Here is a 23,830-nt window from a genome sequence, read left to right on the forward strand (position 1 = left end):
GTCACGAGTCTGCAAAGGAGATGGGGAGGGCAAGGCAACTATGGGGTCAAGGTGGGAGAGCAAACAACACATTGCTTAGGCGACACTGGAGTACTTAGGTCTTAAGTCTCTGAGGTCCTACTCAGTGCTGAAACTCTGGGCTAGACTCTGGGTAAACATGGAAAAAATCCAGGGGGCGGGTTTATCTCCAGAAGCTTAGAGTTCAGCTGTGGGGTTAGCAGTGCTCCTTTATTCATTCCTCTCATGAATCAAGCCCTTTTGTGTGCTAAGCTTAGTAGAAGACAGAGGTAATTGCTGTATGCCTGGTGCAAAAACCAAAAAATCGAAAAAACAAAAACAAAAAGAAAAAGAGATCTTAGCCTCAAGGAGGTTACAGACTAGGGGTAAGGTAGCATGCAATAAATTCAATCACAAATGGTTACTGGTTCAGATCCTGTTGAAAGGGAGTTTGGATGATGGAAAGAATTGCATCTTGGGAGATAATAATAGGCGCTACCATTCACGAAGTGCTATGGGTCAAGCCCTTTAGGTGTCTTACCTCACGTAACGCTCGCGATAGCCTTGTTAGTTCAGTACTATTTTTATCGTTCTCATTTTATAAAAGAAATGGAGACTCAAAAACATGAAGTAAGCCAGGCGCAGGTGGCTCACATCTGTAATCCCAGCACTTAGGGAGGCCGAGACAGAAGCATCGCTTGTCAGGAGCTCGAGACCAACCTGGCCAACACAGTGAAATCCTGATTTTACTAAAAATACAAAAAATTAGCCACACATGGTGGCTCACACCTCTAGGCCCAGCTACTTGGGAGGCTGTGGCAGGAAAAACCCTTGAACCTGGGAGGCGGAAGTTGCAGTGAGCTGAGATTGTGCCACTGCGCTCCAGCCTGGGCGACAGAACGAGATTCTGTCTCAAAAAAAAGAACTTGATAGCAAATGGGGAAATCAGACCTCAAACCCAGGTCTGACATCCCACAGACTCACGTGAACTGCATGGGGTTTGGAGAATTGGATAAAAGAATGTTTAAGTGTAGGAACTATAAATTTATATGCCAGTTTTATTTATAAATATTTATTATCTGCCATATTTATTATATGAGCATCCATTATATGCCAGGTTCTTTTGCAGGCACAAGGAATATGCCAATTTCCGAAGTGCCCTTTCCTAGTCTCCACAAGCCCTGAGAGAAAGCTAAGAAAGAAGAGAGTGGCCGGGCGCGGTGGCTCAAGCCTGTAATCCCAGCACTTTGGGAGGCCGAGGCGGGTGGATCACGTGGGCAGGGGAGCTCGAGATCAGCCTGGCCAACATGGTGAAACCCCGTCTCTATTAAAAAAAATAAAAAAATTTTTTTAAAAAAAAAAATTAAAAAAAAAATTAATGGCCAGCTAATTTTTGTATTTTTAGTGGAGACAGGGTTTTACCATGTTGGCCAGGCTAGTCTCGAACTCCTGACCTCAGGTGATTCTGCCTGCTTCTGCCTCCCAAAATGCTGGGATTACAGGCATGAGCCACCATGCCAAGTCTATTTATTTATTTACTTATGAGACAGCATCTCACTCTGTTGCCCAGACTGGAATACAGTGGTGCAATCTCTGCTCACTGCAACCTCTGCCTCCCGGGCTCAAGCAATCCTCCCACCTCAGCCTCCCAAGTAGCTGGTACTACAGGTGTGTGCTACCATTCCTGACTAATTTTTCTTCTTTCTTTTTTGAGACAGGTTCTCACTCTGTTGCCCAGGCTGGAGTACAGTGGTACAATCATGGCTTATTGCAGCCTTGACCTCCCAGGCTCAAGCAATCCTCCCACCTCAGCCTCCCGAGTAGCTGAGACTACAGATGTGAACCACCACACCCGTCTAACTTTTGTATTTTTTTGTAGAGACAGGGTTTCGCCATGTTGCCCAGGCTGGTCTGGAACCCCTGGACTTGAGTGACCTGCCCACCTTGACCTCCCAGAGTGCTGGGACTACAGGCTTGAGCCACTGTGCCTGGCCATGGCTGTTTAATATACTATATCATTTACTTATTTACTATACTTGTCTGTCTTTCTCCACTAGAATAGATGCCCCATAAGACAAAAATCTCAGTTTTGTTCACAGATATACATCTGCTCCAGAGCCTGGAGCAGTATACACTGTTGGCTCTCAGTAAATACTGAATGAATGACTGAATGACCGAATGAACATCATACTTTTTTTTCTTTTGAAACAGAGTCTTGCTCTGTCCCCCCCAGGCTGGAGTGCAGTGGCTCGATCTCGGCTCACTGCAATCTCCACATCTCTCTTGCCTCAGCCTCCTGTGTGGCTGGGTTTACAGGCACACGCCACCACACCCAGCCAATTTTTGTAATTTTGGTAGAGACTGGGTTTCCTCATGTTGGCCAGGCTGGTCTCGAACTCCTGACCTCAAATGACCCGCCCGCCTCAGCCTCCCAAAGTGCTGGGATTACAGGCGTGAGCCACCACGCCCAGCCTGAATGAATGGCCTATGTAGGTGGTTGCCTTATCAAGCTGAATCTAGTGTCTCAGTAGCCCCCACTCAATGGTCCTGGTCCTGCTCTCTGAGCCATGTCCTGTACATCTATTCTCTTCTCCAAAAAATCAACCCTGTTGTCTATTATGTGATTCCCACCCGCTCCCCTTCCCCTACTTTAGAAGTGCCCAGGCTCTTCAGCTAAGACCCAGGACTCTTCCTTTGTCCTAGGTCCATCCTTGTCCTCAAGACATGTGTGGGCTATCAGTCAGCAGGCTTCAGATTCTGACTGGAAGAGCTGAAGTCCGCCTCTAGCAGCGCTACTGGTATGTGGCCATTGTGCTTTGCAGGGGACTGTTGTTTCCAGACAGTGATCCAGAGCGCTGGATCACTGTCTCCCCTCTCACTTTATCTGCCCAAGGAGGGTCCAAGGAAGCTGATGGGATGGGGTAGGGGGAGAGGTGAAGGGGTCATCTTGACGGTGGGGACTAACATGCCACTGCAGTTTTCCTCCCTCCACACAGAGGGCTGCCTGGACTTGCCCTGGGAAAGGGCTGAGGACGGGGAGAGGATTCCTACCAGGATTTCATGGTCCTGGTTGCAGAAGGCCCTTTCCTGTCTCTTAAAACTGCTTCCCCACCTCCCCCAACCCTCGTCATCGTCTGGGTTCTTCACATTCCGGAAGCACTGATGTGGCACTAAATATTCCTGCAGCTCCAGCCTTCTCCCTTGGGGGCCCACATCATCGCTGTGAGCCTGGTTTCTGGAATGTTTTTGGTATGAAGTGTCCAGGCAGGTGAGGGGAAGGGCTGTGCAGGGCGGGATCCACAGCCCCTCATCTAGGTCTCTTTGGAACCAATAAAATGGATACTCTCTTCCAGCTCAGATTTTCTTTCCCCAGAAGGCTTCCCCCACATCCACCCCCTCACCTTGCCCACCCTTTCCTCCACCTGGCTTAGAAGAGGTTACATAAGCAGATGCAGGCGGACACAGATGTTAGGACTCTCCTTTCCTGAAAGTCCACATCCCCCAGTCTCTGCTGAGACAGCACTGGCGGAAAGGGCTGTGTCCTCTCCCTCCCTCCCCATTCCACACCCTGTGCTTCCCTTAGGTACAGGCTGTCCCTCCACTGTGTCCTCCTCTCCTCCATCCCCTCCCATTCTAGTCCTGTCCCTCACCCTTCAGCTTCTCCCACTCACTCTCTCTCTCTTTTTTTTTTTTTTTTTTTTTGAGATCGAATCTCGCTCTGTCACCCAGGTTGGAGTGCAATGGTGCAATCTAGGCTCACTGCAACCTCCACCTCCTGGGTTCAAGTGATTTTCCTGCCTCAGGCTCCCAAGTAGCTGGGACTACAAACATGCTCCACCATGCCTGGCATGGTGGCGGATGCCCATAATCCCAGCTACTCAGGAGGCCAAGGCAGGAGAATAGCTTGAACCCAGGAGGCAGAGGTTGCAGTGAGCCAAGATAGTGCCACTGCACTCCAACCTGAGTGATAGAGCAAGACTCCATCTCAAAAAATAAACAAATACATAGTCATGACGAGAATTCGGAAAATACTAATAATTAGGATGGGGTATGGGGATGGAGAGGAGACAGAAATGAAATTTTAAAGAAGGGTGATCAGAGAAGGCCTTCCTGAGAAGGTGGCATTTGAACAAAGACCTGGTGGCAGGGGATGCAGGTGGAACTAGCTATGTGGCTATCTGGGGGAACAGTGTTCAGGGTGGAAGGAACAACCAATGCAAAGACCTTAAAGCAATAGCAGGTTACAAGTCCTAGAACAGCCAGTGAGGCTGGAGCAGAGTGAATGAGAGAGCAGCAGTAGACGTGTCAGGAGAGGTAACAAGGGTGGGGAAGGTAGATTACACAGGGCCTTGTGAACCATTATATGAGCTCCAGCTTTTATTCAGAATGAAATGGCAAACCACCAAGAAGTTCTGAGCAAAGGAATGACATTTTTTTTTAGATAGAATTAAAAAAAAATTCTTCTGCTTGTTGAGAGTAGCCATGGGAGGGTCGATGTTGTCCAATTCTGGAAGGAGGTTGTCCAATTCTGGAAAGGGGCTTGGACTAAAGTCTGTAGCAAGGAAATGACAAGTTGTCAGATTTCTAACATATTCCGAAGCTAGAGCCAACAGGCTTTCCTGATAGATTAGATGTAGGTTATGAAAGAAAGAGGGAAACCAAAAATCACTCCACAGCCTTTGGCGTGAGAAACTTGGAGGGTGGAGTGTCCATTAGCTGGGTTAGGGAAGGCCTGCAGATGGAGGAGGTGTGAGGTGAAGTCAGAGGCACTTAGGCCTCCAGGCAAAGATAAGTGGTATGAGGAGCCTGGAGTTTGAGAGATTTGGGTTGGAGATAGAGATGTGGGGGCTGTTGCTAGAAGGAATTTCTGCTTCAGGTGGAAAATCCAGCCAGATGACACCTGAAGAAGTCCCTTCCATCTGTAAAGATTCTAGGATTGTATTGACTAGGAAAGCAGAAAGCAGTTCTTTCCAAAGCTTGTCTGATATGATTATGTGAGGAGGTGGGCAGTGCTGCGATGAGGAGGTGGGCAGTGCTGCGACGAGGAGGCATGTTTTGCCTGGTGGGGACTGGCTTTCTCCACCTGATAAAGTCTTTTTTTTTTTTTTTTTTGACACAGGGTCTCACGCTGTGGCCCAGGCTGGAGTGCAGTGGTGCAATCTCAGCTCACGGCAGCCTCGACCTCCTGAGGGCAAGCGATCCTCACACCTCAGCACCCCCTGCTCCTCCAGTAGCTGGGACTACAGGTGCACACCACCACGCCCAGCTAATTTTTTTGTATTTTTGGTAGAGACAGGGTTTTGCCATGTTGGCCAGGTTGGTCTCGAACTCCTCACCTCAAGGATCCACCTGCCTCGGCCTCCCAAAGGGCTGGGATCACAGGCTTGAGCTACTGAGCCTGGCCAAAGTCTTTCACAGATTTTTATAAGAAGGTTAGAGAAGTCACCCTTAGACCAGAGCTCTGCCTCTGACATCGGCCCCTACAGAGGGGTTGTGAGTCGCTTTATACAGCAGAGGCCCCAGGCTGGGAGAAGGATTCCCACTCAATATTCTTTCTGTGTTTCAGAACTTTCTACTTCAGATCCCTGAAGGAGCCTGGAATCGGAGCACACCCCAGTGAGGGCACGGCAATCTCTGCATTTTCACAAGCACGGCAAGTGACTCTGATCACACTAAAGTTCCAGAATTTACTCAAGGTGAGGGCCTGAACCTACCTTAACCTAGAATATTTTTACTCTGCCAGGCATGCAGCTTCCCTCTGGGATGAAAATCTTTCTCTCTTTCTCACTCTACCTCTTTTTGGCTCTGAAATCCTCTCCTCACCATCTCTTTGCAAAGGAATTCCCCATCCTTTTCAGTTGTCTTTTCCTTTCTCTCTCCAGCCTCCAACCCCCTCCCTGAGCTAATCCCACCGTCTCAGTTTCACCCCTTCCCCTCTCTAGGGGCAGTTGGGTCAAGCTAGGGGATGAGTCATCCTAGGTGGGGGAGGGGATTTCAGGTCCATAAATGGGCAAAAACTCAGATTTCAGGTTTCTGTGTCTAGGAAAAGGCCAGTCTGTCCCCTCTATCTCTCCACCCCCAAAGGAATTCCCCAGGGAAGAAGAGGAAAGAGTGGGGCTGGCTTTGACCGGATGGAATCCTAGAAATAGCAGAGCTTTTTAGGAGATAGGTTTCAGAGTGACTCAGCTTCCCTGATAAACAGACACTGCCGGCCAGGATTTTCCCAGCCCAAGAGGCCAAAACCCCCACTTCCCAGTGGAAGTGTTCAGCTCTGCCTTTGGAGTTCTGGGCCCAGCCAGCACCACTGCCTCCATCCTCCTCACCATTCTCTTTCCATGATCAGAATTCGAGCTCCAAGCTGCATTAAGCTGAGCTCTGGCCTGTGAGGGCACCTAGCTATTGCAGCAGAACTCACCGCATGTCCCCTCCTGGAAGCTAGGGTTAAGGTGCAATGACCCTTCAAAGTTCTTCCAGCTAGATTCCGAATCACCTCTTTATGACCCCTGGCAGCAATCACCCATCACCTTTGTTGTGTCCATCCGGAGGGTCCTTGGTAAGTGACAACTTCATACTCACAGCAGGCTAGCTACTGGCAGGGATCCCTCCTCTGCTGAGGGACCCCTGGCTTGCCCTGTCTCCCAGTCCAATGTGCAGTCCTCTGTGAATCCAAGAGCCATTGGTGAGGCTGAGTGGGGCCTGGGGAGAGCCTGGCCTGCCAACAGGGCCTCACATGGTGGCCAGACTCACCTGAAGACCTGTTTGACATTCAGAGCCTTACTTTGCTGCTCAGAAACCTTGCTTATCAACAGGCTAGGAGGCTCAGGGGCAGACTCACTGAGCTCTAGGAGAGGAATGAATTCAGCCAACATGCCAATTCATTCATTTCTAATGAATAACAAAATCCCTGTCAAACCAACCAGATACTTGGGTTTGCTGATGAGCACATTCACTGCCTGTGGCAATTTCACACAAGGGTATTCTGAAGTTCAGTGGGAAGTTTTCTTGAAGAGCATGGAAGCTGGGCTAGGAGAGCTGGTTGAATTGGTCTTCATGGTGGCGTCAACCTCTTTGTCAAGATACATCTGGTAACCCCGTTCAGGACACCCCGCCCCAGCGCAGCTCTTGGGAGTGCCTCCCCACACACGCACACATTGGACATCCCAAAGACAGCCTTGCTGGGCTAGCACATTCTTCCCACAGAGTGCGTTGCAATGACTTAGAGAGTCACTTTCACAGTCAGCTCACACCCATCACATTACTGCAAGGATTAAATGAGACAACACATGAACATGCTTTGTAAGCAATACATCACTGGAGAAAACCTGAGGAGTGAGAACAGGTACTCAATAAATGTTTAATAAAGGGCCTCCACCCGCTTTCCTGGCCCCAGCCCCTTATGAAGGGGAATCTGATTGTTAAATCAAGTGAAAACCCATTCCCTAATAAACACACTAACATTTATTAAGACCTTACTATTGTTCTAGCTGCCACGTAAAATACAGAACAGAAGCAATTGAGGCACGTCCCCTCCTTCAAGGAGTTTACATGTAATAAACCTGGGGCCATAAACTAACAGCTACAGGTTGGTCATTAACAGCACAGAGGTGGGAGGCTGGTGGCTCAGGCCTGTAATCCCAGCACTTTGGGAGGCTGAGGCGGGTGGATCACCTGAGGTCGAGAGTTCAAGACCAGCCTGACCAACATGGAGAAACCCCATCTCTACTAAAAATACAAAATTAGCCGGGCACATGCCTGTAATCCTAGCTACTCGGGAGGCTGAGGCAGGAGAATTGCTTAAACCGGGAGGCGGAGGTTGCGGTGAGCCAAGATTGCACCGTTGCACTCCAGCCTGGGCAACAAGAGCAAGACTCCGTCTCAAAAAAAAAAAAAAAAAAGCACAGAGGTGAATGTGCTAAGGGTGTGTGTAGTAAGATGCCCCAGTTCCATTGGAGCTGGTTGTCATGGGACTGCTTGTGTTGACGTGGCTAGACTGAAAACTGGCCGTTTTCAGTCCCCACTCTTGCGTCACTGGATTGGTCAGTCAAGGAAGAAGCCCCCCAGCTGTGGGGCTCTGCACGCCTGGGCCCAGGGGCAGAGTTACTGGAGTGGAGATTTGAGAGCCCAAGTCGTTCCTCATAAGCAATGTCAGCCTTGCTGTCCCAGCCCTTGCTGGAGATGCCCACGAGGGTCAGAATGGGCAGACAGGCTGGGCATAGTGGTTCACATCTGTAATCCCTGCACTTAGGCAGCCAGAGGCGGAAGGATAGCTTGAGCCCAGGAGTTCAAAAACTGCCTGGTCAATATCACAAGACCCCATTCTCCACAAAAAGCGGGGGGAACAGGCAGACAGATGCCAGGTAGGGGTGAGGGGTGGAGTTGGTCAAAGAACAGGCAGACAGCTGGGCGCGGTGGCTCACGCCTGTAATCCCAGCACTTTGGGAGGCCGAGGCGGGCGGATCACGAGGTCAGGAGATCGAGACCATCCTGGCTAACACGGTGAAACCCCAACTCTACTAAAAATACAAAAAATTAGCCGGGCGTGGTGGCGGCGCCTGTAGTCCCAGCTACTCGGGAGGCTGAGGCAGGAGAATGGCGGGAACCCGGGAGGCGGAGGTTGCAGTGAGCTGAGATCCCGCCACTGCACTCCAGCCTGGGTGACAGAGCGAGACTCCGTCTCAAAAAAAAAAAAAAAAAAAGAACAGGCAGACAGATGCCAGGTAGGGGTGAGGGGTGGAGTTGGTCAACTCCCTCCCTCACCAGTCATGGTTGGGGGTGGGGTGAGCAGCACACAGCTGGCTCCTTGACCCTGGCCTCCTACCAGGCTCACCCATTCTGTCTCCCTGCCTAGCAGGGTTGACTTTCTTTAGATGCCTCTTAAAGGCTCTGGGAACACAGAACCGCAGTTCTCTCTTTCACAGCTAAGTGAGCTTGGTCCACCTCACAACTGAGTCCCATACCCAGGCCTTTTGGGGCAGTCTATCTGGATCCAAGCTTCCCCACATGTGCACCACTCATCTCAGAAAAAAGAACCAGCTTGGAATTGCATTAAATTATGTGCATGGTGTCACACCATCTCCATCCCAAATTAACTTGCACGGCAAAGAAGTAGATACCGATCACCACTGAAGTCTCTGGCATTGTGCTAGAGCACTGGTTCTCCAAGTGTGGTCCAGGAACCCCTGGGGGCTCCCCAAATCTTTTCAGAAAGTACACACAGTCAGAAGTGGGGTTTGTTGTTGTTGTTGTTGGTGGTGGTGTTTTGAGGCAGGGTCTCGCTCTGTCACCCAGGCTGGAGAGCCACAGTGTGATCGTGGCTCACTGCAGCCATGATCAAGCAATTCTCTTGCCTCAGCCTCCTAAGAAGCTGGGATTACAGGCATCTGCCACCACACCCAGCTAATTTTTGTATGTTTAGTAGAGACGGGGGTTTCTCCATGTTGGTCATGCTCTTCTCGAACTCCCGACCTCAGGTGATCCACCTGCCTCGGCCTTCCAAAGTGCTGGGATTACATGTGTGAGCCACTGTGCCTGGCCTTAATTACTACTTTTAAAATGTCTGTTTTCATTTCTAATATGGTAAATATCAGTAGCTATCATTCATCCACATAAATGAAAGTTCTTTGGGTGTCCTCAATAATTTCTAAGAGTGTAAAGAGATCCTGAGATCAAAATGGTTGAGAACTGCTGCTTTCATGCGAAGGAATACAAGGTTGGGTGAGGCGACTCACGCCTGTAATCCCAGGACTTTGGGAGGCTGAGGTGAGTGGATCACTTGAGGCCAGGAGTTCAAGACCACCCTGGGCTGCATGGCAAAACCCCATCTCTACTAAAAATGCAAAAATTAGCTGGGCACGGTGGTATGTGCCTGTAATTCCAGCTATCTGGGAGGCTGAGGTGGAAGGATCCCTTGAACCTAGGAGATTGAGGCTGCAGTGAGTTGAGATCGCACCACTGTGCTCTAGCCTGGGTGACAGAGTAAGACTGTCTCCAAATAAAAAGAGAAGGAATACAGCAGGTAGGGAGTTGCCAGATAAAATAAAGAATGTCCAGTTACATTTGAATTTCTGATACACAATGAGTAATTTTTTAGTATAATATTACATAGGACATGCTTAACTAAAAAGTTATTCATTGTTTGTCTGAAATTCAAATTTAAATGGGTTTTCTGTGTTCTGTATTTTTACTTGCAAAATATGGCAACCCTAACAGCAGGAGAGATTTGGGTTAGACAACAGGATGAACTTGGATCAGATATTGGGATTCTGACCCAGGGAAGGATGGAGAATCCCCTATTCTGGATGGCTTTAAAAAAGGAGAATGTGGGCCAGGTGCAGTGGCTCACGCCTGTAATCCCAGCACTTTGGGAGGCCAAGGCAGGAGGATCACCTGAGGTCAGTAGTTCAAGACCAGCCTGACCAACATGGAGAAACCCCGTCTCTACTAAAAATACAAAATTAGGCAGGCGTGGTGGCGCATGCCTGTAATCCCAGTTACTTGGGAGGCTGAGGCAGGAGAATCGCTTGAACCCAGCAGGTGGAGGTTGCGGTGAACCGAGATTGCACCATTATACTCGAGCCTGGGCAACAAGAGCAAAACTCCGTCAAAAAAAAAAAAAAGAGGAGAATGTGGTGAGGTCTGGTGGCTCATGCCTGTAATCCCAGCACTTTGGGAGGCCAAGGCAGGCAGGTCACCTGAGGTCAGGAGTTCAAGACCAGCCTGGCCAACATGAAGAAACCCCACCTCTATTAAAAATATAAAAATTAGGCAGGTATCGTGGCACACATCTGTAATCCCAGCTACTCAGGAGGCTGAGACAGGAGAATCACTTGAACCTGGGAGGCGGAGGTTGCAGTGAGCCGAGACTGTGCCATTGCACTCCAGCCTGGGTGACAGAGTGAGACTCCATCTCAGAAACAAACAAACAAACAAAAAACAAAACAAAACAAAAAAGAAAGGTGAGTGTGTCCGAGGACCTGAAGGGCAAGCCTCTAAATGTTTAGGGGTAGAGTTTATAGTCAGAAGGACCTTCCCGCAGCTGTGCCAGAGACTCCCCCACCCTCAAGAAACCTCAGCAGCTGAGGATGAATAAAACCCACAGGAAGTGGTGGAAGTGAAACTTGGTGTCAGTGTTGTTGTTATTAAAAGGGGGAAGTGCCGCCGGGTGAGTGAAGGGTGGGTGGAGGCAGGGGACCGAATTTTCTAGAGGTAATGAGGTCATTCAGCAGCCCCTCCCTCCTGCTCTGCTAAAAATAGTTATGGTTGTGATAGGGGTGTGGGTTGTCTGAGGCTGGGGGAATGACTCTTGCTTGAGGTCTAGATGGGGCAGAGCAGTAGTGCTGGGGTGGTCGGAGCTTCAAACCAGGTAGCAGGAAAACCTAAGAAGCGTTTTTGGGTTTGGAAATAAACAAATAAGTAGCCTCAGAAGCAGCTCAGAGGAGAAGGGCCCTGCCCTCCAGCTAAGAGAACTAACCATAAGAGGGAAGAGGGGCCCGTGACCATGGCAGTCCCTCCTTTGGTCAGCATGGGAAGCTCTAAGAAGCTCTTTCCATTAAGAGAGACAGGGGTGCTCCAGAAATCAGGCTGGCAGGGAGGTTGCAGTGCGTTTTTGTCTTTAGCATTTATTGAGCACTTACTGTGTGCTTGGCATTGTGCCAGGCCCTGAGGCTCCTGAATTAAATACAATGTGGTTCCTGTGCTCCAGAGCTTGAAAGTCCAGGGGAAGAGATAGGCATAAAACTAACATAAATTCATGAACTCATTGTGATCAGAGGGAATAGTTGAAAGCCCGAGCAGCAGCCGACCTACTGTAAGCCTGAGCCCGCCCCTCAGCAACTCTCCCCAGCCCTGGCCCAGGCTGCAAATCAACAGAGGCCAGAGTCACCCAGCTGCCTGCAGAGCCTTGCATCAAGTCAGGACCCTTTCTCTGCCCAGACGTCTTTGCCAACTGTTTGGAGCAAAGGGAAATAATCTGGTTTGGGGAAAGACATAAGAATGACAGTTTTCTTTCCAAAACCTTCACCCTCTCCCATTTCAGCCTGAGAAAAGCTGTTAGATTTTTCTTCAGAGGGTTTCTAAGGGCCACAATTGACTTCCACCTAAGAGGGAACAGGGTGGGGAGGGGTGGCAATGGCTTTCCTCGACCGCAGAGGTTTTGGATTTAGCCTGAAGTCACAGAACAAGTGAAGCTGAAAGACAGTTCACCATTTTCTGGTATCTAGAGCTTATTGAACAAATGTCCATTGACCCCCTATTGCCAGGGGCAGGGGTGAAATATTGAGTTGAGTCCAGGGCTCCAGCCTACTAGAGGCACAGTCTTTAGAGGAGTCAGATAATGACCAGGCAGTGCCTAAGCAGGATCTGAATCCAGGGCCGTGAGGAGGGAGCAGGCCCCTTAGTCATCAGATGCTTCATGAAGGGAGCTGGGTCTTGCAGGCTGAATAATTTTCTGGGTCAAGTACGTGTTTAGGGAGCAAGAATTCCTTGGAAACTTAAAAACTAGTCTCCCATGGTCAAGTCTGGTACCTGTATGTGAACACTATACACATGGAACATGGCTCTGTATCCTGACTCCTGTGCCCCGCTGCCACATTTTATACTCCTGGGTGTGTGCTCCTGGCCAGTGAGGTGTCTGCACTCTTGGGACAAGTGGTGGTCAGGGAGTCTTTGTCCCCCGGGTTCCTGGAGTTCAGGCTACAGGTCTGGTTTCTGCCATTGCCCCTCCTCTGGTTCCCTCCTTCTCACAAGCCACAGCCTGGCAACCTGGCCCTCTCTCTGCCTTCGAGAGGAGGGAGGCTGCTCAAACCACAGCTCACCACAGAGGCCAAGCTGGGTGTGCCTCTGTGGAGCAGCGGCAGGAGCCGGCTGAACACAGCCAGGACCAGTTTCCCCAGGGGCCAAATGCAACCTGTTCTCCACTGCATCTTCCCCACTGCTGGGCAAACTGTGTTGGGCTTCTGTGAGACCCCATAAAGGTAAGAGAGTCTGGAGTGACTTTGCCCAGACTGACTGTGTGACCTTGAGCAAGTCACTGGACCCCTCTGGGCCTTGACCTCCTTTATTCAATTATAATCCAGACCCTAGGGTCTATCCCAGCAATGTATGTGAACGTGCACTGTGAGTTGTCGAGCACGGCACTCATGTGAGAGGTTATTACTTTATTACTTTGAATTTGCCCTGAGCCCCACAGTTTGGGTAGGGAGGCTGCCTCAGAATTTATTTTTGGGTATCAGCTTCCAGATGGAGATTCCTAACCTGGGGTCTGAGGATGGTCTGCAGGGAGTCCTGGTGTCATATACAGAATTTTTGAGTAGATGCATTTTTCTTGGAAGAAGATGCAGAGTTTCCATCAGACCCTCAAGAGTCTGATGAAAACCTATTAAGAGCCACCCATGGGGGGCAGGCAGAGGGGCCTCAAATCCTTGGTGGCAGTATTCACGAACCAATGTGACCCGCTCAACAAGGACATGCCTATGTGGGTCTGAAAATATCAAGTGCAGGCCAGCAAGCTAACAGAGCTCATGAGAACCACAGTGCCAGAGCCTGTGAGGTGAATTTCATTACCACCCTCTGTGCTGGCCTGACCTTAGCTGGAGCACTGTGCTCTGTTCAAAACAACATGCTTTTTGCGGAGTTTTTTTTTTTTTTTTTTTTTTGGTTGGTTGGTTGGTTTCGTTTTTTTTGAGATGGAGTCTCACTCTGTCGTGTAGGCTAGAGTACAGTGGCGTGATCACAGCTCACTGCAGCCTTGATCTTCCAGGTTCAAGTGATCTTCCTACCTCAGCCTCCCAAGTAGGTGGCCCATGTCTTCATGCCTGGCTAATTTTTTTTTCTTTTTTCTTTTTTTTTTTTAAGTAGAGATGAGGTCTTGTCTTCTTGCCCAGGCTGTTCTCAAACTCCTGGACCCAAGTGTTGCTCCTCCCTTAGCCTCCACTTTGAGATTACAGGCGTGAGCCACTGCACCTGGACAAAGATATCATGTTTTAAGAACTTGGGTAAATGGAAATGTTTCCAGAGGAAAAAGGCCAAGCTGTCAAAAGGTCTTATGCCCATGTCTTGGGAGAAATGACTGAAAGAACTAAGGGTATTTGGCTTGCAGCAAAGAATATAGGTTAGATGGGGATTGGAAGTGGGCAGTAACTTCTTGAAATGCCACCTAGTGAATTCTACCGGGAGGCAGACAGAAACTTAGCAAAAGGAAATACTTTCCAGCGGGGAGCCCTGTCCCTCCTGGAGTGGGATAGGACTTCCCTCTGCCTCACATACTTGGTTCCGCAGGATGGAATACATTGCAGACAGGATCCAAGCTCTATCTAACAAGGGAACAAATAGATGACAATGGCCACTTCCCTAGGGTTTGGGAGACTGAGTGATGCCTTGTGGGTCAGGCAGGGGAGTACAGGCTGGACTTGGGCCCTTGCAGCCTCTGTCTCCGTCACAAAGGAGTCTGCTCTGTCTGCCTGGGTCTGCGCGGTCAAACTCCTCCCTCTCCACTTCACAACCCACTGATGTGGTGTTGCACAAGCAGCAGGGGGAGCCAGGTCGGGTGAAGAGAGAGGAAGCTGGCGGCCCTGGGAGGCTGGGCTGCAGCTCCCTTGGAGGACAAGCTAGGCTGTCGTGGGCCAGGCTGGAGGGGTGGGGAGGGGAAGATGGCTCACTGGTGAGTCAAGGTGGCCATTGTCTGCTCCTGCTCCCTCTGGGGGAGGGTGACTGAAAGAGACAAGCCCTCTGGCCAGCTGGGCCTGTGAGGGCAGGTTTTCCACCCTTGTCCTCACAACTCTGAAAGCAACTGGGGTTTGGCTCCCTTACCCTGATTGCCCATCATGCAACAAGGCAGGGCTGGTGGCTGGCATTGGATGGATGCTGAGAGGAGGGTGTCCAACCCCGCTCACACCTTGCTAAGGGGCTCAAGATGGTCAGTGGATCCTAAAAGCCCAGGCTTGGGGAGAAGCTGTCCTGCCCTGTCTGGCACGGCAGAGGAAGCAGGCAGGCGTGCCCCTCTCTGGTGATCACACTGAACCTGAGCGGCACACCCTCCCCACCGCACCCTTCCTAAGCCTCCTTCCAAACCTGCTCCCATCTAGCAGGCCTGTCCAGCACCCCACCCTCCCTCAGGGCCCCAGGGGGAGCCTGCAGAGAGCGAGGTCACTCTGGGTCGGTGCCTGGAGGCACCACCCTTGCCCCTCACTACAACCTGGTCTGGTCCGAATGTCAAGGCCTCCATCCTGCCCCCTGTCAAGCCCAAGTTTGGGTCCCTGATAACTCCTAAGGCTGACGTCACAGAAGCACAGAATGACAGACTGTCAGGGTTATTGTACGTTTGGGGAAACTGAGGTTCACAGAGGTCAGACACATGCAGCAGGGGTGCCCAGTCTGCAGTGGGCAGGTGGAGGAGGGAAGACTCCCTGTCAGGGGACAGCTGTGCTTCCAGGCCCTGGCAGGCCTCCGAGTTGGGGACAGTCTGAGGTTTAGGGCCACCTTACAGTTCCCCTGCCGCTGCCTTCTTTGCTGCTTCATTCTCATTTGGGTGGAACAAAGGTGTTCCAGAGCTCAGGGGGTGAGGTGAAGTAAGGAGCTGCCTTGTGTGGGCGGCCGTGTGGCTTTGGAGTTGACAGACGTAGGTTAGAGCCCGCATTTCTCAACCTTCTGCCGGCGGGACCCTGAGAGGTGCCTAGATCTCATTTCCCATCTGTGAAATGACAGTAATAAGCATCTCACAATGCAAAATGCTTTGCATATATTGTCTCATGTATCTTTGAAGAGGAACAGAATATGCCACCCCAAAATATGCCACTTCCGCATCAGGGTTACTCTCATTTGAAAAATGGCTGATGCAAAAGGCACACTCTGACTTCTTCCCTTTTCTCCTTGTCCCCAGGGGAAAGAAACGTTTTTGTCACCAGAGATGAGGAGTTGAGGCAGAGGCAAATGTGCACAAAAGGATAAAATACCTCTTACCTTCCTTAGCTTCCCTAATCATCCTTTTCCATAGTCGCCACTCTTTCTTTCTTTTTTTTTTTTTTTTTTTTGAGACAGGGTTTTGCTCTGTTGCCCAGGCTGGAGTGCAGTAGCATGATCATGGCTCACTACAGCCTTGACCTCCTGGGGCTCAAGTGATCCTCCCACCTCAGCCTCCTGAATAACTGGAACTACAGGTATGCACCACTATACCTGGCTCATTTTTACATGTTTTGTAGAGGTGTTTCACCATGTTGCCCAGGCTGGTCTCAAACTCCTGGGCTCGAGCAATCTTCTGGCCTTGGCCTCCCAAAGTGCTAGAATTACAGGTGTGAGCCACTGCGCTCAGCCAAAGACCTATTGTTTTTTTGAAACCCAGTTTCACTCTGTCCCTCAGGCTGGAGTGCAGTGGCATGGCAATCTCTGCTTCCCAGGTTCAAGTGATTCTTCTGCCTCAGCCTCCCCAGTAGCTGGGATTACAGGTGCATGCCACCGTACCTGGCTGATTTTGTATTTTTAGTAGAGACGGGGTTGCCCAGGCTGGTCTCGAACTCCTGACCTCAGGTGATCCACCCGCCTTGGCCTCCCAAAGTGCTGGGATTACAGGCGTGAGCCTGGCCTCTCGAGGCCCTACTTTTTTTTTTTTTTTTTTTTTTTTGAGACGGAGTCTCATTCTGTCGCCCAGGCTGGAGCGCAGTGGCTCCGCCTCCCGGGTTCACGCCATTCTCCCGCCTCAGCCTCCAAGTAGCTGGGACTACAGGTGCCCGCCACCATGCCCGGCTAGTTTTTTTTGTATTTTTAGTAGAGACGGGGTTTCACCATGTTAGCCAGGATGGTCTCGATCTCCTGACCTCGTGATCCACCCGCCTGGGCCTCCGAAAGTGCTGGGATTACAGGCTTGAGCCACCGCACCCGGCCAAGGCCCTACTCTTGATGGCTCTTCTAGACTGCTGCTGGCTCAGGATGGATCTGAGACATGGAAGAGGTGAGTGAGATAAAAGGTCACAGTGCTCTTCCCAGAGCAGGGCAGTGGAGAGAGGGGCTTCTCAGGCAGAGGATGCTACTGATGTCCAAAGGAGAGGAGGCTGAGAGGGTTGCCCTGAGTCCAGGGACACAGTCCAGGGCTTTCAACTGTGCCTGGGGGAGCTTTGGGCTAGCGGTAGAGGAGGGACTGGAAGTCTTGAACAGCAGGTGGCCAAGAGTTCGTATAATGGATGTTCTGTGGTTAAAGGGGCTCCTCAGTGCCCATGGGATGAGGGCTGAGGGCTCGGACTCAGGATGAGTACGCGCCAAGCTGCTGACAGTGCTTTCCTCTAGGGAGAGGGGCTGAGGGACGTTGTTACTCTCTATGCCTTCACAGTGTTTGCTTTTTTTTTTTTTTTTTTTGAGACCAGGCCTTGCTCTGTCACCCAGGCTGGAGAGCAGTGGCATGATCACGGCTCACTGCACCCTCAACCTTCTGGCAGCAAGTAATCCTCTGCCTCAGTCTCCCAAGTAGCTGGGACTGCAGCCAAGGGTCACCACCCTTGGCTAATTTTTTTTTTTTTAAGTTTTCTTTTGTAGAGACAAGGACTTGCTATATTAGCCAGGCTGGTTTCGAACTCCTGGCCTCAAACAATCCTGCTGCTTCTGCTTCCCAAAGTGCTGAGATTACAGGCATGAGCCATGTTTGCATTTTGTTTGTTTGTTTTTTGTTTTTTGCTTATTTGTTTTTACAATGATTGTGCCATATTTGAATTTTCTTTCTTTTCTTTTCTTTTTTTTTTTTTTGAGACGGAGTCTCACTCTGTCACCTGGACTGGAGCGCAATGGCGTGATCTCGGCTCACTGCAACCTCTACCTCCTGGGTTCAAGCAATTCTCCTGCCTCAGCCTCGTGAGTAGCTGGGATCACAGGCATGCGCCACCACGCCTGGCTAATTTTTGTATTTTTAGGAGAGACAGAGTTTCACCGTGTTGGTCAGGCTGGTCTCAAATTCCTGACCTTGTGATCCGCCCACCTCGGCCTCCCAAAGTGCTGGGATTACAGGCGTGAGCCACCACGCCCAGCCTTTTTTTTTGAGACAGAGTTTTGCTTTTCTTGCCCAGGTTGGAGTACAATGGCGCGATCTTGGCTCGCTGCAACCTCTGCCTCCCGGATTCAAGCGATTCTCCTGTCTCATCCTCACGAGGGACTGAGATTACAGGCATGCGCCACCATGCCTGGCTAATTATGTATTTTTAGTAGAGATGGGATTTCTCCGTGTTGGTCAGGCTGGTCTTGAACTCCTGACCTCAGGTGATCCGCCCGCTTTGGTCTCCCACAGTGTTGAGATTACAGACATGAGCCCCGCATGCAGTCGAATTTCTTTTAAAGGAAGAATAAAGACCAGAAGGGCCTATGTCATGCTAATAGTGGGTGGCGGGGAACGACTTGGGATTTGAGTTTCCCAGTTGAATTTTCTGCAACAAACGTGTATCAGTGAAACTAGAAAAATATTTTAAAATGAGATTACATATATAAATTGTTCAGAGTAGCGGCGCTGTTGGAACAGAACACCTGCCATACTGGGAAGTTTTCTATCTGCACTGTCTGAGACTGGAGTCACTGAAGCCATTATGGCTGTGGGCTCTTGACTTGTGGCTAGTGCAGCTCAGGAACTGGAGTTTTAATTTATTTAATTTTGACGATGTTAAATTTAGGCCAGGCCGGGCGCGGTGGCTCAAGCCTGTAATCCCAGCACTTTGGGAGGCCGAGACGGGCGGATCACGAGGTCAGGAGATCGACCTGGCTAACACGGTGAAACCCTGTCTCCACTAAAAAATACAAAAAACTAGCCGGGCGAGGTGGCGGGCGCCTGTAGTCCCAGCTACTCGGGAGGCTGAGGCAGGAGAATGGCGTAAACCCGGGAGGCGGAGCTTGCAGTGAGCTGAGATCCGGCCACTGCACTCCAGCCTGGGCGACAGAACTAGACTCCGTCTCAAAAAAAAAAAACAAAAATTTAGGCCAGGCGCAGTGGCTCATGCATATGCTTTGGGTGACTGAGGCAGGAGGATCACCTGAGTTCAGGAGTTCGAGACCAGCCTAGCCAACATGGTGAAACCCTGTTTCTACCAAAAAAAAACAAAAAAACAAAAATTAGCCGGGCATGGTGGCGGGCACCTGTAGTCCCAGCTATTCAGGAGGGTGAGGCACAAGAGCTGCCTGAACCTGGGAGGTGGAGGCTGCAGTGAGCCAAGATTGTACCACTGCACTCCAACCTGGGTGACAGAGTGAGATCCTGTCTCAAAAAAACAAAACAAAACAAAAAAATTAAATAGCTCTGTCTTGAGAGCATCAAATAGGACAGACTGTGAGGGTGACAGGGCGATGCTGGGTCTTAGGAGTGAGTTTCCTGCCTTATCACCATCTGAGCCCCTCCTGATGGGTGCTTTCTCCCCTATCCTTTCTCTCCTCCCAGGCTTCAGAGCATCCTCTGTTCAGGGTCCCTCCTGCCTCAGGTTCCTTCTCCAACATGTACAGAGGACAGGGGTTCCTCGGTCAAACCCCTCCAGGTGTGTATGTGTCATGGTGGGGGTATCTCCTGCAGGTGAGAGCCCAGGCTCAGCACCACCTTGCTGTGGGGATCTTGGGCAAGTCACCTCCCCTTTCTGGGCCTCAGTTTCTTCATCTGTATAATGAGGGTATTGGCCAGAGATTCCATAAGGGCCCCATGGCCCTTTGTCGTCTTCTTTCTTTTTTTTTGGGGGGGGGGGATGGAGTCTCGCTCTGTCGCCCAGGCTGGGATGCAGTGGCACAATCTCAGCTCACTGCAAGCTCTGCCTCCCGGGTTCACGCCATTCTCCTGCCTCAGCCTCCCGAGTAGCTGGGACTACAGGCGCCTGCCACCACGCCTGGCTAAGTTTTTGTATTTTTAGTAGAGACGGGGTTTCACCGTGTTAGCCAGGATGGTCTCGATCTCCTGACCTCGTGATCCGCCCGTCTCAGCCTCCCACAGTGCTGGGATTCCAGGCTGAGCCACCGTGCCCGGCCTCATGGCCCTTTGTCTTCTAATTGCTGAGATCACTGGTTGAGGTCCTTGGCCATGGTCAGGTGTACTGGGCACTGCTGGGCAAGGGACACTTAAATGAGGTAACAGAAAGGACTTTCTGCTTTGGGAGGCTGAGGTGGGAAGATTGCTTGAGCCCAGGAGTTCAAGACCAGCCTGGGCAATATAGTGAGACTTCATCTCTGCAATAAAAAAACAATTAGCCGGGTGCAGTGGTGGGTGTGGTCCCACCAGCTACTCAGGAGGCTGAGGTGGGAGGATGGCTTGAGCCCAGGAACTCAAGCTCGCAGTTAGCTGAGACCGTTCCACTGCACTGCAGTGAGACTTTATCTCAAAAAAAAAAAAAAAAAAAAAAAGGGCTGGGTGCGGTGGCTCACGCCTGTAATCCCAGCACTTTGGGAGGCCAAGGTGGGCAGATCACAAGGTCAGGAGATCGAGATCATCCTGGCTAACACGGTGAAACCCTGTCTCTACTAAAAATGCAAAAAACTAGCCGGGCGAGGTGGCGGGCACCTGTAGTCCCAGCTACTCTGGAGGCTGAGGCAGGAGAATGGCATGAACCCGGGAGGCGGAGCTTGCAGTGAGCCGAGATCACGCCACTACACTTTAGCCTGGGCGACAGAGTGAGACTCCACCTCAAAAAAAAAAAAAAAAAAAAAAGACTTTCTGGCTGGAAGACTAACAAGGCGCTGGGATGGGTGAAGTGTGTGGTGATGGGTGTGTCATGGGGCCAAGAGAGCTCTCTGCCTGTTGATCCAGCTTGCCTCTGGCAGTTCGTTGCTCTGTACTCTTCCTCAGATCCTGACTTTATTTTGACACTTACCAATCTCTGTTGTCACTGACCTATTTTTATCTCTGTCTTTCCCGATAGATTTCAAGATATTCACAGAGAAAGAGTCTGCCGAGCTCCCCTCTGGATACCCCAGCTCCTACGTGAAGCAAATGCTTCTTTTTTTATTTTTTGAGACGGTCTCACTGTGTTGCCCAGGCTGGAGTGCAGTGTCCCATTCTTGGCTCACTGCAGCCTCCGCCTCCCAGGTTCAAGTGATTCTCCTACCTCAGCCTTCTGAGTAGCTGAGATTTCAGGTGCGTGCCACCACACCCAGTTAAATTTTGGTTTCGCCATGTTGGCCAGGCTGGTCTGGAGCTCCTGACCTCAGGTGACCCACCCGCCTTGGCCTCCCAACCTGCTGGGATTACAGGTGTGAGCCATTACGCCTGGCCCAGATGTTTCTTTTTCTTTCTTTTTTTTGAGATGGAGTCTCACTCTATTGCCCAGGCTGGAATGCAGTGGTGCGACCTCGGCTCACTGCAACCTCAGCCTCCCAGATTCAAGTGATTCTCCTGCCTCAGTCCCCCATGTAACTGGGATTACAGGCCAGCGCTGCCACGCCTGGCTAATTTTTGTATTTTTAGTAGAGATGGGGTTTCACCAGTTGGCCAGGCTGGTCTTGAACTCCTGACCTAGAGTGATCCAGCCACCTCAGCCTCTTAAAGTGCTGGGATTACAGGTGTGAGCCACCATGCCTGGCCCCAGACAATGTTTCTACAGGTTTGAAGAACAGAAGCATGAATAGTTCCTTTGCAACCTCTCCCTGGCTTTTCCCCTTTGGGGTTAGAGTTAAACTCCATGGCTAAAGGACCCAGACTTGAGAAAAAATACAAAGTCAACAGAATTTGGAGACATTTTGTCTTGCTTTCTGCCTCTTTGAAAGTGACTTTTTCCCTCAACTTCTCAAACTCCAACCTTCCCTTTCTCCTGAAAAGCAGGAGAGCGTTCAGTGGGTTGTCCCCCACACCGGGGGCACCTACATTTTTGTTGTTGTTTGTTTGTTTGTTTTGAGACAGAACCTCCCCTGTTGCCCAGGCTGGAGCACAGTGGCACGATCTCGGCTCACTGCAACCTCTGCCTCCTGCGCTCTAGTGATCCACCACCTCTGCCTCCCAAGTACCTGGGACTACAATCACGCGCCACCCTGCTCTGCTAATCTTTTGTATTTTTTGTAGAGACAGGATTTCACCATGTTGCCCAGGCTGGTCTCAAACTCCTGGGCTGAAGCAATCCACTCACCTTGGCCCCCCAAGGTGCTGGGATTACAGGCGTGAGCCACCACGCCCAGCCCATTTCTTTGGTTTTCTTTTTTTTTTGAGACATGGTCTTGCTCTGTCACCCAGATTGGAGTGTGGTGTGGTGGCGCACAATCACAGCTCACTGCAGCCTCAACTTCTACCTCCCACCTCAAGCAAGCCTCCCACCTCAGACTCCTGAGTAGCTGCGACTACAGGTGTGAGCCACCATGCTCAGCTAACTTTTTAATTTTTTTGTAGAAACAGGTTCTCACTATGTAGCCCAGACTGGTCTCAAACTCCTGACCTCAAGTGATCTTCTTGCCTTGGCCTCCTGTGGTGGAACTACAGGCATGAGCCACTGCACCCAGCCACACCTGCATATTACATGAAGAAGTAATGCCTAACCTGAATGTGGCTTGTCACACTTCAGTTACAGGCAGGAGCATTGTCGTCCGACCTGGGTTCATCCTGGGTCTGCTGGTCACTAGCTGTGTGTCCATGAGTGAGTTCCCTTTATCCTTCTGAGCCTCAGCTTGCTCATCTGTAAAATGGAGTCCAGTGACACCTCCCTGGCCATTCTCCAGGTTGCTGTGAGGATACAGTGATTCAGTCCAGCACACAAGAAGCATCTGTGAGCCGTAAGGGCCTGAATAGAAAAAGGGTTCATATTGCCATGACTTTGGGCCAGGGTGGGGCCTTCCCACACCCTCTAATCATACCAGAGTGGATGACAGTGGCTGTGCGTGGAAGCCACCTCCTTTTTAATCTTACAGCTGACAAGCAGAGAGGGTAGCCCTGGTATCGCTTTCATCTTTAGCCTCACCCCTGGGGGAGGGTGACAGAGAGGCCAGGTAAACCCAGTGGAGCCCAAATCTTGCTCCTCTCCTAACCTGGAGCTCCTCACTGGCCTGACCATCCAGTACTGAGGACCCCTCTGGTGGTCAGAACACAGGTCCCAGATCTGTCTTTCCTGTCTTTTTTTTTTTTTTTTTTTTTTTTTGAGACAGTCTTGCTCTGTCGCCAGGCTGGAGTGCAGTGGTGCAATCTCAACTCACTGCAACCTGCACCTCCCAGGTTCAAGTGATTCTCCTGCCTCAGTCTCCACAGTAGCTGAGACTAAAGGCACGCACCACCACGCCTAGCTCATTTTTGTATTTTTAGTAGAGATGGGGTTTCGCCATGTTGGCCAGGCTGGTCCTGAACTCCTGACCTCAGGTGGATCCGCCCTCCTCGGTCTCCCAACCTGCTGGGATTACAGGCGTAAACCACTGCGCCCAGCCCCGGACCTGTCTTCACTCCCCACCACCCTGACTCCATAAGCCTCCCCTCTACCAAGCTGGGAGCCTGCCCTTGAGTCGGCTTTGCACGCAGACACCATTTTAGGTATTCCCACAGCCCCCAGGGCCTGGTCACTCATTAGCCATGTCAGTCTCTCCATCCTAAGTTCTTTATCTGTGTAGATATGGGGACACTAGGACCAGAGAGGTGATGTTACCAGCTCAGTGTCACACAGCACATCTGAGCATCAGTCCCCAAATCCCCAGAATGCCAGATGGTTCCAGCTCTTCCCCACGGGAATGCTTTTTCTTTCCCTTCTTTCTCAAAGCTTCCCTCTGGCTTCCCTTCTGATTTCAGTGGGTTGTTCCCACCCCAGGGGCACCTGCATTTTATTGTTTTGTTGTTGTTGTGTGTTTCCCTTCCCTTTGGCTTCCCCCGCCTGCTTTTTCTCTTTTTTAAGACAAAGTATTACTCTGTCACCCAGGCTGGAGTACAGTGGTGCAA

The 23,830-nt window shown here is 50.7% G+C and overlaps 1 long non-coding RNA gene across 1 annotated transcript; it reads left to right on the top strand.

Annotated features, from left to right (window-relative positions):
- Positions 1-16,769: 16,769 nt before the first annotated feature.
- LOC103878419 lies at positions 16,770-21,020 on the top strand. Its single transcript, XR_638604.4, has 3 exons — positions 16,770-16,936; positions 19,391-19,484; positions 20,850-21,020. It is a non-coding gene; the product is annotated as an uncharacterized LOC103878419 (long non-coding RNA).
- The last annotated feature ends 2,810 nt before the right edge of the window (positions 21,021-23,830 follow it).

This window comes from Papio anubis, chromosome 1 (genome assembly GCF_008728515.1).
Source record: "Papio anubis isolate 15944 chromosome 1, Panubis1.0, whole genome shotgun sequence".
Lineage (NCBI taxonomy): Eukaryota > Metazoa > Chordata > Mammalia > Primates > Cercopithecidae > Papio > Papio anubis.